The sequence below is a fragment of the Apus apus genome, chromosome 26 (genome assembly GCF_020740795.1).
Source record: "Apus apus isolate bApuApu2 chromosome 26, bApuApu2.pri.cur, whole genome shotgun sequence".
Taxonomy (NCBI): domain Eukaryota; kingdom Metazoa; phylum Chordata; class Aves; order Apodiformes; family Apodidae; genus Apus; species Apus apus.
The window spans coordinates 612511-629623 of record NC_067307.1 but is presented as its reverse complement, the minus strand read 5'-3'; positions in this window follow the sequence as shown (position 1 = coordinate 629623).

Genomic DNA, 17113 nt, shown 5'->3' with positions numbered 1-17113 from the left:
GATTATGGATGCCTGGTATAGTCCACTGATACACTGTTTTTGTGTGGAAACCAGGGGCAAAAAACACACTCCTCTAGTATCCAGCCTTAGTAAAACACCCTGTGATCAACTTGGCCTAAACTTTGCCGAGATTTTTGGGCTGGTAAACAAAATTGAGTCTCCATTTCTGTGGGTGTTCTTGGAAAGCAGAACCTGTATGGTTTGAGTTGCTGCCCTGCAAATATGGCTTACAAAGTTGCCAGAACACAAGTGTAGCCATCACCCTTTTCCATAGCTGAGCTGGCACCTCTTTAAAACCTATACAAACACATTCATTTTTTTCTCCTGCCCTTGTCTGTTGTATAATTTGATAGTCCATTCCCAATGGAGCCCTGATTTCAAGTGTGATTTCTTATAGCTAACAAACTCTATAACTGGCTTATGATTTTCATTATATATAGTTTGAACTTTATGGGCTGTTTTTGACCCAGAAACAGGAAAGTTTATAGCAATGCCTGAAGTCTTAGTGCTGTGTATTACTTCAGAGTCCCAGGAAGACATTTTTTTCCCAGGTCAGCAAATACTTGTAGGTTTTGATAGATAGACTCAATTATGTCTCTAAAAATGAATTATGAGTTGTGAAAGGAACAGTATACATACACTCTTAAGTCTTTGGGGTATTCAACTGTGTAGTCCCAGAACATTTCTGAAAGGAGGAGGTTACAAGAATAAGGGAAGACAAAAAGCCTCATTACTTGGACTAGCAGTGCTGATGAAGGCTGATGTGGAGTGTGTGGTGTATGTATTTGTAGTTGTATTCATGGTGACTGAAAATGTTTTGTCTGTGAGTCTTTTAAAAAAAAAACACAACAAATTTTTTCATCAAAATGTGATTGCTCAAGGGAAATTATTGTAAAATATGCTTTGGTTTCCTTCAATATGAAGAAAAATTCCCTATTTACAGCACACAAACACATCCCTACAGTACCATTTTGTCTTGCATGTGTGCAGTGAGTGTGGGACTGATTGAGGCTCCAGAACTTGGATTTCTACTGAAGCCTGTACTAGGTCTCAACTTCCAAGGTGTTGATGAAGTGGAATAACTTGATCTTATTTTCATGTCTATTCAGTGGAAAAACTGAAATTGGTCTCTTTATTTGCTTTGAGATTCACTAATAAAAGTAGCATTCCTTTTTTTTTTTGTGGAGGTACCATGGAAGGTCTCTTGTAGGTCAGTCAAACTGTGTAATGTGTCAAACTGTGTATGATGACTAACTTCACTTCCTGGTGAGACTGTTTTGTGTATGCATACCTGTATCTTAAGCAGGCGATGTCATATCCTAGTTAGCAGTCAGAGGTGTCAATACCGAAAGACTTATTTTGTGGGGCTTTCCTTGAATTTTAGATCAATCTAATGCTGGGAGGGAGATGAAATGCAGTTGCTTGTGCTTGAGAAAAGGAAAAAAGCCAGTGATACCAGCTGTTCTTTATCAGTGGATTGTCTTTACTATGACCTGTTCACTTTCTGTCTTATCTGCAGCCCATTTCCTGATGCTGAAAACCAGCTTTCTCCTTTACAGCCTATGGAAGAACCCAGACAGTTTTCTACTCTGCTTATTTATATTTTTTTTTCTTGCTACTTTTCTCTGGACTGTTTTCAGTTGATGGGCATCTTTTATTGCTCTGTATTTGTCCAAGGCAAATTCAGTTCTACAGCCAAACTCTTACTTCACTGTCTCAAGTTGAACTGCTGTATTGGTTTTAAACCAGCTAGTGTCTTACAGAGATTAAGAGAACTCAAATGGAATCAGAGCAACATACAGTTGAGGAATACAGTTTTCACAGTAAATGGTGATTTTTATAAGGATTTTTTTTACATTCCTAATGCTTATCAGACTGCTCAGTAGCACAGATCATTATGGAACCTTGCAGTTCTATTCAAGGTACAGATTTTTCAGAAATCAGAGTGTGTTGTGTGACAATAGGCTGCAATTAAAACCTTGGATATTGAAGGGTAAATAAAAAGAGCTGAATTTGAGTGGGCATCCAAAGAAAGAATTCACTAAATGTACATACTGTTCAAAGCTCTGTAGTGCTTTTTGCTATATTCACCTATTAGGTTGAACTGTTCTGTACAATGCAATGACTAAGCAAGCAGCCTAGTTGGTATTTCAGCTAGAGTTTTCTAAATGAAGTTATTTCCAGGCTGTTCATGGACCATGGAACAGTTACCTCCCAAGGAGAAAATAAAACATCTTGACACAGCATCTTTGATACTGCTGCAGCCAGGAAGTCTCATAATAAAATGTTTGCCTAAAATAAGACAGAAGGGAAAACACCCAGACCATGGCACCACCACAGGGTCTTTCTTTGAGAAAACACACTGTATTTTGGATTGGTTGCAACTCTGTTTGTTTTCACAGGGTCACTCTTAGGTTTAACAGGAGCTGCAAAAGCTCAAGGTTGAGAAGAGAGTTTGGAAAGCAGGCTGAAATGCAGAGGAGTGACTGTATCAAATCCAGCAGGAACATACAAACATGGCTGTTACTGCTCTTTGAAATATTTTCATGGAATGAAGCTTTTAAAAAATATTATGCAGAGTAATGAACAGAACTAATAAACTGTTTGGCCCAAGCTTCTGTAGGCAGCACCTGGTTGTGGAGTTGCATGGTAATAAGCTTGAAGGTGTTTTGGAAGCTATACCAACTATGGAAATACAGTAAAACTCTTCAGCTCTGGGAGTTCATAATTATTCCCCCTGCCTCTTTATTCTGGCAGTAGCCATTTGCAGCTGCCTTTTTTAGCCACAGGAAATCCCTTCTCTTCAACTGAAGAGATATGTGGAATGTATTCCCTCTGAAGGCAACATCGGTGCTTCTTTGTGAAACATCAACTAGAAAGGTGCTGTATATGCTAATCAGCTTAACCATATTAATGGTAAAGAATTGTAATTATTTTCAGGTGGGAGTAGGTGCTGCTTGACACCTAGGAAAGTAAAATTAAGACCATCAATTTATTGCAGATGTCTGCAAAGATGTACTGCTACAAATCGTCTTTTTCTTTCTGTTTGGCTCCTTGTCTGAGTGTGTTTAGATTTTAAAAAAGGGGAGAAGTCTTCAGTTAATCAGAATCTGATTACAATAGAGCTCAGAAATCATCATACAGTGCAGTTCATTATTAGAAAGATGATGTTGTATGTTGACTAATTGCAGTAAACAACCCAGCTGGAAAAAAATTGTTCAGATTTTCAGCCACTAATCTGTATACTGTGAGCTTGTTTCTGCCCCAACTGTTAATTGCTTTGTTGTTAATTTATTTCTTATATATTATGTAAACATTTACCATCGAGGTAAGTATGGCATTGTCCTAGGAATTTTTTAGACACATGAGCAAACTATTCTCTGAAAGACTTCCTAACATCTGTGCCTTGTTTGTGTAGTTAATAGTAGCCTTTATATGTCTTGGCTATTCAAGGTTACTGTTTGTTCTGGCTCATCTTGGCTGCAGGTGAAATCAATTGGCCACATGCTGGGTTAATGGTAGAGCCAGCAAATGACTCCCTGATCTTGTGAGAGTCTGTCTAGAGCTTTTGGGGAAACCCATTTATTTCAGAAATCTTTGGACCCAAGCATTATTGCCTCACCTTAAACTCAGTCTTCCCTCCACTTGCCTTCAGGGTTGCTGGACTTCAAGATGGGTAAGAACACTATTTACAAAATAATCTCCTCTTCAGTAAGTAAGAAAGTTCTCTAACAGGTTATACATTTCTGCTTCAGGTTACTCAGATAACTGAGTGCCTGAGTGTATAAACCTGTTGAGCTGAAGCTATAGCATAAACATGATCTGCCAGGTGTGAAGAACTGATGCAGTTTTTAATTTTACATCTTCATGCATGGATACTTGTAACTTAATTGAGATCACTGGGTAGAACTTAAGTGTGTGGACAAGATAATCTGTTTCACAGCAACTTTGAAGTATGGGTATGTCTGTAGAGCATTTTGAAGGACCTCATGGTAAGTAGGAATTTGTCATAGGGGCACAATGGTCTATGAATGTCTTCCTATGTTCTCATTTGAGCTTTGGAAACAGGTTTAAGTTGTTCTTAAACCTTTTCTTGTTCCCCTGCTAGATGTTTGCATAGCAAATAACAAGTAGGGATGGGGCATGGGATACTAGCAAGAAATTAAAATGAAAAGTTTAATCCCTTGTGACTTTTTGCAGTTTGGTTAAACTGTGACTATGCTGGAAGCTGTGTTAGAGATGCTTTCTTACAGTGTGAGGATGTGGATATTTTAGCTTTCATGCTGGATGCAAAACACATGTATCTTACCTGGGTTGCCTGACAGACCCTGCTGAGGCTGTGTAGTCTATTAGTTCCAGCAAAGTATCATGGTAATGTGAACAACATAATTGTGTCTGTGTGGCACTGTGGCATATTGATACACCTGAAGTCAAGGATGAAACTCCTGGTCAGGTAGAAGATATATTATGCTTTTTCACCATTGTGATTCAGAATCCTCCTCGTGTTAAGTAATAGATGGCAATATAAAATATTGAATCTGCTTATCTTTTATGACCTTGGCAATAATAAAAGATCTCCTCTGTGTAATGTTAGAATGTTGAAATATATATTCAATATATTTCATAAATTAGTGAGTTTTTTACAGGTGTTGAATTTCAGTTTGGAAAACTAGAAGGGAAAATGAATGGTTTGTACAAGCAAATGTCAGATCCATGTGTGTATATGTCACTTGGATCTATAATTTAGTTAGCCCATTTCTAATATCAAAATAACATAGCATTTTTAAAGAAATAGAATGCTATTGATTTACACAATAAGTACAACTAAAAAAACTGGAAAAATAAATCAAATTTTGTTAGGGTCTGTTTGAGCTGTTCTGAATGTGCATCCAGTTACAAGGAATGAACCGAAAGGCATGAACTGATTATTGATGTGATTGTCTATTCATGTGTGCTGCTAAAAATAAACTAAAACTTCTGGCTTTGAAAATAAGTGGTTCTAAATGGTAAAAAACGTTTTCAGAGTTTCAGTACACTCTGCTGGGGACAGAGTAGTGAACTAAATTATTTATTTCATTTAGAGACTGGCAAATTTAATGTGCTTTCTGTTAAATATTGGTAGTGGCCAAATCTTAAATATGAGATTGTATGGCCTCATAGCTACTGCTGTGAAATGCAGCCTGAGATTTGGATTTGGTTTCCAGCTCTTGCACAGAACTCCTGGGTTGACCTAAAGGAAGCCATTCCCTAAATCTGTCTGAGAAGGAATGAGATGTTGCATAACATTTGCAACTACTTTGAGCTTTAACTAAGAAAGAGATTAACCCATTTCATGAAGGGTATTTAGTGAAACCTTAAACAGCTTTCCAGAATCATTCCCAAAGGTAACTTCACTGCTTGAGTATAACTTTGAAGTCAGCATCCTTCCCATACAGTTATTTCTTAAATAAGTAATGTTCTTTTGTTGCAAAAGAAGTTCTTATGCAAGAATTTAATCTTAGTTTAGAATTAACCAACAGAGAACTTATTTCATCTCAATTTAAAGCTTAACTTGAAATAACATTAGAAAGGTAAATTGTCCTTCCCAAATATTAAAAGGCATGTAATGACTTGAAATAGAGAGCGTGATGATACGACTTTTTCTTTAGTAGTGTTTTCATTAATTGTAGGCTTAGAAGAAAATACTTCAGCTTTTGGCTAATAGGTTGAAATTGTAAAAAGGCCAATTGTGTGTGGCACAGTGCCTTTTATGTGGTAAAATATAAATTTTTACAACTACAGATCTGTCACTGTAGGGAGAAAAATCAAGGTTTGGAGGGATTGTCTGTATACTTTTATTTTTCTACTCATCCATCCAATGCTTCATACCTACCTATCCGTTCATCCTGTCCTTACCTCAAGGGCACCTGAGCTTCTGTTGAAATCTATATAAGCTCAAAAATTAGAATTTTTCAGTAAGAAAAGTACTAGAAAAATATCCATCAACCTTCCATGTCCTTAGCCTTACATCCGAACCTGGGGTTAATTTTTTTCAGTGAAACAGAACTTTATTAATAATGCTCTGCTCACTCTGCATGTTAAGGCTTGGGGGTTAAACACAATTTTACTCTGAAGTTGCAAGACACTTTAAGTCACACAAAATGACAAGCAGTTTCTTTGGAAGTGGACATTACTGCTTAGTTTTTCCAAGAAAACCATACTGCAGAAGCAATAGAAGAACCAACCTGGTTTCCTTTACTGGCAAAACAGGTTTACTAAGCAGTTAGAGAAATACATTGTAAGATAAGGTTGGGAAGAGCAGATGAAGAGGCCAAAATGAAAGTTATTTGAAAACGTCTTTCTTTGAAAAGGGTAACAAAGGTTTGCTCTGTGAGGATGCACATGCTGTATGAGAGGGTGTTTCCACACTGTGATGCTCATGTGCAGCATTGATCTAAGACTCAAAGTTGTTGAGAAGAATGCTGCAATGCTTAGAGGGCTTGGGTGGACTCCCCAGGACACTGTATTCCAAGTGTTGGAAATGCTGAGTTTTCCAACTGGATGTTCCAAATGTCCTGTGGTGTTAACAGAAAGCCTAGCAAATTGGGCAGGTATGGATAATCTAAAAACAGAGAACTGCAGTTAGCAGAGAGAAGGGAGGCTAAGCAAGCAAACCAAGAATACCAATAGAAATTCTTCATTAGCTTAATGAATTATTTTGTAAGTTGGGAAGGACAAATGACTACCTTGAAAGGTGATTGGTGGGAGTGATGTTTTTATTTTTTTTGCTTTTTAAACAGAATCTTGTCCTGTGTGAGTCTGAACGGCATCCCAGAGGGGCAAGCTGGAAGTCATATCAGAAACAAAACGTAGGCTCTGTCAGCTTTGATCTGTGCATTAGCAACTTGACTCAGCTGTGTGAACAGGTTTTATGAGAGGTGAAAGATAGGACTAACTGAAAATACACTGAAATGTTAGTGAGGTCTGGATTCAGGGGTGGTTTTTTTCTTCTGCCAAAGTGTCTCCCAATGTGTCTGATCACTCTTGGAGGAGCTCTCATGGTTTTTGTTTTGGTTTTTTTTCTGGCAGTTGTCATATCTTTTCAAATTATACTCTTTCAGAATCTTTGCTCAGTATCTTACACTCTAGGAGAGACTGAAATACAGAAAATAAATGTGTCAAATGGATGAAGATGACTTCAAGGATCACAAAGTGGGACTTAATTAAATAAAGATCTAGTACAGCAAGTACATACTGGTTAAAATTATTGTTTATCTGGATTCCAAAGTCTGTTGATAAATTCCTAGAATTGGAGAGTCAAAATGGAGGAAAGACTGGATCCTCAGGCATGAGGGAAGTGCTTGAGATCCTTATTCTGAACGGCACTGAGGATACTCAGCTCTCAGGCTTTTCATCTCTCTCAAGCTCCTGTAGTAGTGCTGGGGACTGTATGAGTATGCTGCTGCTGTTCAGGGAGGAAGTGAAGAGTTCTAACCTAAGGAGTTCTAACCTAAGCAGTTTAAGCTGCTGAGGTTTTGGAGAGGAATGGTGCAGCAAGGGTAAAAAATGATGAAAACTTCTAATAGATGAGAGCCATCAGAATGAAAAGTGTTTTCTGTAGGAGATGAGTAATGGAAGGTGACTTCTTGGATAATGCTATAGGAATAAACTAGTTTGTGGTTTGACTTGTAGCATAATCCCACCCAGGCAAAACCAAGGTGTTTGTACCAGTTAACTTTTGCTTAAAGTTTATAATGGCCAAGCAGTGAATTGTGACTTTTTTGTAGTAGTTTCTTCCCTGAGAATATTAAGTTGGGCTGAATTTTCTTGGTAAATAAGTATTTTCAAAGATAAAATGTGTGATCTCCAACATACACAGTTTGACTCGTGCTTGTTTGCCTAAACCTCACATAATCTCTTCTGTATCTTCTTACCACCAGGGTAATAAGAAAGAGAATGTATTCTTAAAGGAAATCCTATGTATGTATATGGGTTTTTTCCTCTCCTGAGTAAAGCATGGAGAGGAACACTTGCTGAATGCACATAACCTCTATTACACGTCATCCATGACAGTTATGCAATAGCATTTAAAATTAGCATTTCACCCATTTTTGTGAATGTATGCATGAAACAGAAAATCTAAAGGCAATATTTAAAACTCAGATAAGATATGTGGAAGGAGGAAATATTGGTCAAAGTGTCCCAGATAGCCTCTTTGAGCATAATGATGAATACCAGCTTGTGTACAGAGCCAGCCAAATGCATCTAATAGCTTTATTCAGACTGAAGCTGGTGGTATGCAGATCCAAGCCAGGATAAATTCAGCCCTGCAGGGTGACCTTCATATTTTTTCAGTGGATTAAGCTGCAGAAATTGGATTGTTTATTTTTCAGGAAACAAAGTCTGCTTACATTATTGGTAGATGAAACAAACTTTTGCAATAATGTCTTTGCTGGAAAAGTCAGAACACAGAAGTGTTGATGTACAGTCTGCATGCTGTTTGGCGAGTGTGTCTCTATAGGTGGCAAGGTCATTAAACATTGTCTCTTTGCTCAAGGTAGGGTGGAAGATACTATGAACCTAAATAATATACCTTCACACTCCCCATGAAAATCCCCAAAGCCCCACACCTGACAAGTTACAGGAATGCAATCAGGCTTGCTTATCCCTTTGAGAAAAATAGGCTTATTAAATAATAGATTAAAAATAGGGAATTGTTGATTTTATCTGTCTCACAGACAAGATCCAATTTAGCAAGCTGAAACTGAAGAGAATTCTGCAAGTTGTACAATTTCTTCACAAATACATAGGTAATATTCAATTTGCAAAACAAGTCCTGTTATGTTCTTTTTCAAACCTTTTATCTGTCATGAAGATGATGGAAAAATATTGAGATAGCTTGTTGCATTTTATTCAGCTTCTGGAAGCAATCTAGGATTTTTTTAAGCTAATTCCAGAAACTTACACTGGATTTTGTTATGCTCAACCCTCCTGGCTTAGCTGGAGATTCTGCATCAGGTGTATAATTTTCATGTTCTTTTAAAATCTCTTAGTAGCTTGCTTGCATAACATTTTACAAAGGGTATCTCTCATCTCCAAACTCAACAATTTTCATGGGACTCCAGAGGGCACTGCTGTTGCAGCAGAGGTGGATGGTTTGAGGAAACGATGGTGTTGCTTATAGACTATAAGAGCCTAGGAAATTTATTCAAAATTATACAAATAAAAACATAAAATAATATTCCTTCTGTTTCAGTAGTGATAAAGCAGATTTTTTCCAAAGCAGTTTTTTATCAATATTTAGGTAATATTTTACCATATTGGGTATTTCATTAATGATTGAAGACTCATGGAAATAACTCATGCAGTGAGTTGGGAAGACTGAGTTCAGCAGACTGATTTGTATGAGTATTTCTGTTTCCCTCATCATTGCACTAGCAAAGTACATTCAAATGCAGAAGAACATATGAGGTGGGAAATGCTTTACCTCCCCATGGTAGATACATTTTACGTAAAATGTAAAAAAGGGCTAAATATTTCCATAAGGACACATTTGGTGAAATGTTTCAAGTTAGCTTGTTGTTCACCTGGTATCAATAATAGGATGTTCTTCCCCCTGACCAACCTGAGTTACAGAAAGCACTATCAGATACTGCAATCAGGTGTCTGCAGAAGAGTGGATTTTAAATTTTTGTCAGTTATTCAACTGACTGAATCTGTTTGTAATTTGCTATCTGGGTGTCTAAAGATCAGCAGTAATTCAGTTTAGCTTGTTGTCTGTTCAGATGAGAGGAGGTGCCTTGACATGGGGACATGGGACGTGTTCAATTTTGTTTGGTGTTTCCTGTTTTACTATACTTGTGGTTCTCAAAGCTACTACTGCATTGTAAGATAGATTTTGTTATTTTTACTGTGGTTTTTCCTTGTGAAGCAAATAATTTGGGACTCCAAGCACCCTTTCTTAGTTATTCTGTTGTTTTGTTTAGGATTTTTTGTTTGTTTCATTTCCCACACATTACCCCTTGGAAAATCAGCTTGCTTGCTACTCTTTGGGCTGTTATTTTTACTTGATCCAGTGTCTACTTCAAAGAGATGGAAAAACTGATTTTTAATGCAGAGTAAATTTAGAATAGTAAAAAACTAGTACTGTGTGGAATACTTGTGAGTGCCCATCCATCTTTCACACACATCCATCTTTCACACAGTATTCTGTGCCATAATAGTCCCTTGCGTCTCAGACTGTTTTGTGACTGGAGTTTTTGGGATAACCAAGTTGTGGGGAAGATGGATGGTATGATCAAAGTCTGCATGGTAGATCACATGTTTGGGTGTTTGTGGGACTGAAATCTTTATTTGCAGCACAAGTGAACTCCACTGATGTGCATACATAAATCCATATGCAAAGGCAGCCAGATCTCAGCTGGGACCTAGTGTATGCTGCTTGAAATGAATAATCACAACCGTCTGACCATGCTTTTGCTAGGTACATTTATGCAGCACGTCATGCTTCTATTTCTTTTGTATAGACTGTTAAAAGAGGAATTTTCAGAGGCTTGGGAATTAAAGCTCCCTACACTGATTTGATTGATGGTTCTTTTATCAAGTGCTGTGCTGGTACATTGTGCATACAACATACAAAGTATCACGCACACTTGCCAATGGATGGCTCTTCTCAGTGAAGAAAATCCATATTCTCTACTCTACACAATGTAGACCAAAAGTCGAATAAACAGTAAAAAACCAATGGAGTAACCAGGGATTAGAAGACAGTGCATTATGTTGATTACCCGCATTGTCTTCAGCTTAATAAATTCTGTTTTGCTGTAAGTCAGTTCATTTGTGTGTGAAAACAGAAAAGGTGGAAAATGAGACTGAACAAGAGTGTTAAATGACAGTACCATTCCAGAAGCCAAAAAAACCCCCAAGCAAACCCACAACAAAAGCCCTTGAGGAAAATAAAAGAAAAAAGAAGTTTTGAAGTGTAAAACAAAATGCACAGTTCTCTTTTAATGTGGGAAGCTAAATTAGTCAAGTCGTCATCATTAAACCCATACAAAAGCAGTTGATAAAGTACTTTCCAGTGCAAAGTGTGGCAGTTGCAGTACTGTAACATTGACTTGTGCTGTTGAGTAATCACTAAAAATGAGCAAACAGGAAGTAGCAGTAATTCTAAGAGGGTTTTCGCATTCCATTCACTGAAACCAGATCAAGATCCCTGAGACTTGCTGTGATTTGGAACATGCTGTGGCAGATCCTGTTGCAGAATAAGGACTTTTAATTTTCTGTCGTAAATGAATCTTGACTCATTAAAATAACCTCACATCCAGGACTTTTTAAAGAGCTGTTTGGAAGACTAGTTAACCAGTTAATATTAGCCCTTACTTATTTATCTGTTTCGGTATGCCTTGGTAAACAGGGAATTCTCAGTAGACTGCAATACTGAAAATGCACAAAGAATCTAAATGGAACAGCCTCACTAGGCTGGGAAGAGGAGTCAAGCATGAATGGAAGAAAAAATTTGCAAAAAACCTGAGCTGTTTATCTTGTAGGCTGTTAAAAATTTTATTTTGGTGTTACAGTTAGGAATTGCTGCCCAGAGCTCCTGAGCATCCAGAACTCCATCTGGAGCCACAAGAGGTGGAAAGAAACCTTTGAAAAATGGGCTAGTACATAAGGAAGTAGTGTCATCTAGTGGTTAAAGAAAAAGACCAAAAAAATCAGGGCTCCTAGGTTATATATTAAAATTTGCTACCTACTTGCTGCTTGATGAAGGTACTCAATCTAAAAGTCTCATTATTCCATTTCTCTGGGGGAAGGGAGAAGACAGATGAGGCAGCTTTTGGCCCTACTGACTTCTAGTTTTGAAAATCAAAAGGCAAAGTCTGGAAGATGTGTGTGTCACCATCTTGCTTTTGTACAGAGGCAATTTGAAGGAAACACAGGGAGGATCCCTCTGGTGGGTGCATTTGTATTTAAATGCGACCAGAACAGTTCAGAATTTGGCAGTTGTATATCTTATGGAGTGCCAAAATCAGACACAGGATGAGGAGTGTACTTGTCACTCTGCTTGCGGATAATGGAGGAGAGAGTGAGCTGTTTGATGGATGTATATTCACTAGTAGGTGGCTCAAAAGCAAGTTTATGGTGGTTCAGTAGTAGCTTTGTTCATTGCTAATGATTACTTCCCATATCAGCATTTGTGAAGGACTCCCAGCTGGACCTTTTGTTTCTATCAACCACAACCAGTATTATCTTGTGATCTTGGCAGTGAAGAAACTGGAATGAAGGATACAGTAGTAGGGCTGAATCCTGGAAAGCTTGAATCTATTGCATTTGGGGGAAAAGAAATGCTGTAATGAATTTTTCCTTTCCACAATAGTCCTTTCTGAGAAGAGCCTATAGGTCCTTAGGGTGTTTTGGATACCTGGCACTATGGTAGTGCACATTTGCATGACTAGGAAGATCCTGTTCTGTAGGCCAGTTGGCAGTGGAGGATGGCAGGACAAGGGTTGCAGAGCATTGCATATAGTTTAGAGTTACCAAATCAGAAAGAAAAGTTAATAAGGTTTCTGCTGCACAATTATGGCATGGCAAAGCCTGCCTGCTGTAAGCTGTTGGCAGCAAGGAATGAATTTGCATGAGGTACCCTGCAGCTAAGAGAGCCTTAAAACAAAATGACATAGGGTTATTGGTTCTGTGTTCTTGCATTCAGGGTTGACTTTCTTTGCTCCCGTGGTACTGGAGTGAATCACAAACCTTTATCAGAGATGACACCTGAATGGTTTAGGAAGTAGTGATTGATTTCCTGTCTGTAAAGTAGAAATAGGTATAGAGGGGCTAAGGCAGGGATTTCCTTAAGTGTTTGTGTATGTGATTCTCATTAAAATCTGTGGAAGTTATGCAACAGGAGTAGCTTTGAGGGATGTTTGTTCAAGCTCCCTGATGGCACAAGAAGCTTGTCTCAGGTTGCATGCTAGTGCTCTTTGCTTCTGTGCATTTCCTCAGAGGTCTGTCCTTATGTTCATATCTCTTCTGACATTCAGGTTGGCTCTGTCTATGGCAGATACTCCAGCTTTCTTAGCTGGGTTGACTTGTGGGACCAGCAATATTTCATTGGCTCAGAGATCCTATCAATAAACAGCCTGTGTGATTCCCCACAGAAGGGGATCTGCAAATAAATGCTGTGAGCTGGGGACATGTTCTTATCTAGTCTTCAGGTGTCGCATATGGGAAATTGCATGTGAGTAGTGTCTCCACCGTCTCTAACTACGTGACTGCTCCAGTCTTCCTCTCGTGTGGCTCAGCATGCTTTTTCAATGGCCAAGAGCACACAGAAATTTTCAGGGGAAGGCTCTAAGAATTCTAGGATGTGTTCCTCCATTTCCTGCTCTGCAAGCTTCTCTTGTCTACCTTTTGTTGACTGTTTTGACTACCTGATATTCTTGTTACAAAACAGCATAGACGTTCTCATATTGGTAGTAAGAAAATGTGGAATTGGCTGACCCCTTTGAGCAGACTTTTCTTACCAAGCTGGCCTGGAGAAGCCTTGTTTCAGTTGCCATGAGCCTGAGGAGCACAGCAGCATTTGAATCTGCAACCTGGGCAACAGGATTGAACAAGGGAATAACACAAAGGGCAGCAGGCTGCAAAACTTGTTAGCATTCTGCAGGCACACAAATTGAGCTCAGTGTTGGATCTACTATTATAATTCTCTGTTAATTACTAAGTGTTGATTATATAACTACTTAGCAGTTCCTCCTCTTTTAATGAGCACAGCTGTTTTCTGTCCAGCTTCAACAGGGAAAATTTCCCATCTCTAATTTAAAAGTAATGCACTCAGAGAAAACTCCAGAGGGCTCTTGGACTCGGGCTGTTTAGTGTGTTTTAACACTCATGGTGCCTACAGGTTTCCTTCAGCCTAGAGTACTCTGGGCCATTCCCCTTACTCTCTTAAATGAATCTTTATACCTAATGAACTTTATTAATCTCATTTAAAAAAAATTAACAGAGCTTCCACCTTGCTGTTAAGAAAACCATTTTATTTAGGCAGGCTGATGGAAGCTGTCATGTAACTATGCTAATTTGGATCATGCGCTGCATTCACTGTTTTCTGACCAAGAGCTGTCTACAAAGTGGGCCAACAGGCAGTTTTCTTCCAAAAACTCCAAAGAGTAAGTGATAAAAAGTATGCATTTACTTATGCTAAGGTACCTTCCTGGGAGGCAAAAGTACTAACATCTGTTGGAGACCAGAGAGGCTAAGGTGCTGGAGCATTGTTAAAGGAAAGTAGCGTGTAGGCAACCAGCAGCAATATGCTGAGTGAGGACCTTCGGGTCATCGCTTGTCTCCCAGGTTCATGCCAGACATGCTGCATCAGTGACAGTAACATCTGAACAAGCTCACAGAGAACTCTGTCCTCTGTGCTGCAGTGGCAGTGCGAACATACTTTGGCCATGGTCAGTTTTGTTTTGGAAAATGTTTTTGTCACAATCCTAATGTTTCCCAGGGAGATGGTGGAAGAATTGTCAAAACAAATCACTTCAGCTTTCTAGCTGAGTTTTCACAAAGCCAAATTTATTTCACTAAGATGTTTAGAACTTTTAGTTCTTCAGGTATATGATTAAAATGCTGACATGTTTTGACACTCTCAGAATGCAGTCATTGTGTCCTGAACACAATGCCCAAGAGTGTTAAAAGTTATTATTTAAAAAAGCCCAAGGTCTATAGGCAATTTTGAAAGTCTGACACAGGGGGATATGGCTGAAGCAGGTCTGTAGCAAGAGCTGAGCTTTAGTTTCTAACTGGAGGCCCATTATTTCCACTTCATGGTTTTCTGTTCCAGTCTCTGACAAGACCTGGGATTTTCTCAGTCTGCTGTCTCTACCCTACTAACAAAATTGTACAAGTTTAGTAATTAATAAGTATTTGAGCAAATGATTGAACATACTGTTGAGCTACAAGTTAATTGTAACCACCTAAAATATATAATTGTTTTTTTGCTGGTGTGCTTTTAAAGTCCTGCTCTCATCCAGTAGCATCCATTAATTTATTAGTCTGCATACCCTTTACAGGTGTAATGTTAATGTAAACTGGGACTTCTTGGGCTGTTGTTGAGAGCAAAGACTGTATTCCTAGAAAGATCATGATTTATCTGGAAGATGTTCTTTATCTTTGCCATTTTTAAATACTGCACAAATGCGTCTCTTTAACTAGAGTGTCCTTTTGTTTCCCTCATACGCTTGATTTGTAAGCATACATCAAGTTGTTTCCCTCAGGGGGCCTTGTTCAAATGCAGCTTGAGTTACATTATAGTAATAATGTTCATTCTTTGCATTAATAATTATAGTGAATGCCTCCTGTTCACCAAAGTTTTGTATTTCTTTGATGTATTCCTTGCTATTATGAACTGCTGTGCTGTTACTGTATAGTTTAAGTTGAAAATGCTGGTCATCCGTTTTCCGTTTTCCTTTTCTCAATTACTTGTGCCTCTGGATAGTAGCACATCATTCAAAGTAAAATAGAGTTAGGGTCAGCTAATCCACTCAGTTCCTACATCTGACAGGTAAAGACACACTGACCTTTGGTATAGGTACGTTGGTACCATCCTGCCTCAGTGAACTTCCTTAACCAGGAACTTCCAAGCTTGATTGCTTTGGGCAACAAATGATAAGAATCTAAGGGAAAATGTTTATATGTTTAAATGTCTATAACATTAAAAATCAGTTGTATGTGGTAAAAAAAAACCCACAAAACAACAAACAAACCGGGCTACTGTAGCAGTTGCAGCTATTGTAGCAGTTAAGTGTTGGTGATTTGGTGGGTTTTTTTGTTTCCTTTTGTTTGTTTTTAATAAGCCTTTACATAATCCCATTTAGTGTGATGTCCATGTGCTGAGATAGTGGTTGACAGTGACAGAGTTGATTTGTAATATTATTCAGTATTTGTGTTCACTAATGCCCAAACGAGCAAGGATTCCCATGTTTCAGATATAAAGTCTTTCTTTATCTTTTTTTGGACCTGAATGATCAAGTATTTTTAGTCCTCTAAGTTTTTCTTATTTTGAGAACAAAGAGAGCAGTCATTCTGTATGTAGTCTTGTTGGTTTACAGGAGATGTTCAAGTTTGCCTAAAGAAAAATGCAGTCCAACCTTACAACATTTATTATTAAAGCTTCATAACCTCTTTTTTAGATCAGCAGTGTCTAAAAAATTACATTCATACTTGTCTTTAATGTCATTCAGTGACTGTGTCCTTTGCTTCCATCCTCAATCTTTCCCACAGGGCTGCAGTATTTGCATTACCTAAAGGAACCTGAAGCTACTCAATATTTGCAATCTGTTTTGTCAGTTCTTTTAGTTCTGTTAGCCAGTTAGAATGGAGCAATTTGTTTCATGCTGTGTAGGAGAGCATTAAAACAACCAACATGAATGAAGTTGAACTTGGTTGAAACTAACATGTCTAAGGGACTCCCATGTTCTGAACCTTTACAACCTATCTAGGTAGAAGCTGGGAAGACAGATTATTCATTTTTCGAAGTAGAAAAACTCAGATGTTGCCATGCCCATAAGATCAGATGGAGTTTGTTTCAGTTCTGTGAAATTAAAGACACTTGGATTTCTGATCTGATGCCTCTACTTTTTGTTGTTGGTTTTGCTTTTGGTTTCTGTTTTTTTGTTGTTCAAGAGGCAGTTATTTTCCATGGATATTTTGCATTCCTGGGTGGCTTGAATTCATCCAGTGCTCTCCTGTTGCTTTACAAATGAAGGATGACAGGGGTCATCTTTGTATTGTGAGGAAAGTGGACCATGATGACCTCACAGCATCACCTGGGAACATGTAACCCAGGAGCACAATTCAGACTGGGATCCACCTGGCTGGAGAGCAGCCCTGTGGAGCTCACTCCAGGACCTCTGTGTCCTAGGATGAATAGCTTTAGCGTGGTATCAAGGATTTAAAGTAGTGCTGACTGCTGCTGCTAGCTTCTAGGTTGTGTGTTGAAACTGTGTGTGTGTTTGCATGTATTTGTCAGAGGGAGCCAGTAAAAGGTGAAAAATGTCTCACTAGTGACACCTGATCATCGTTCTCCCAGGAGGAAACCAATCTAGTGTAATAAGACAAAGCCCTGCAGCAGTGA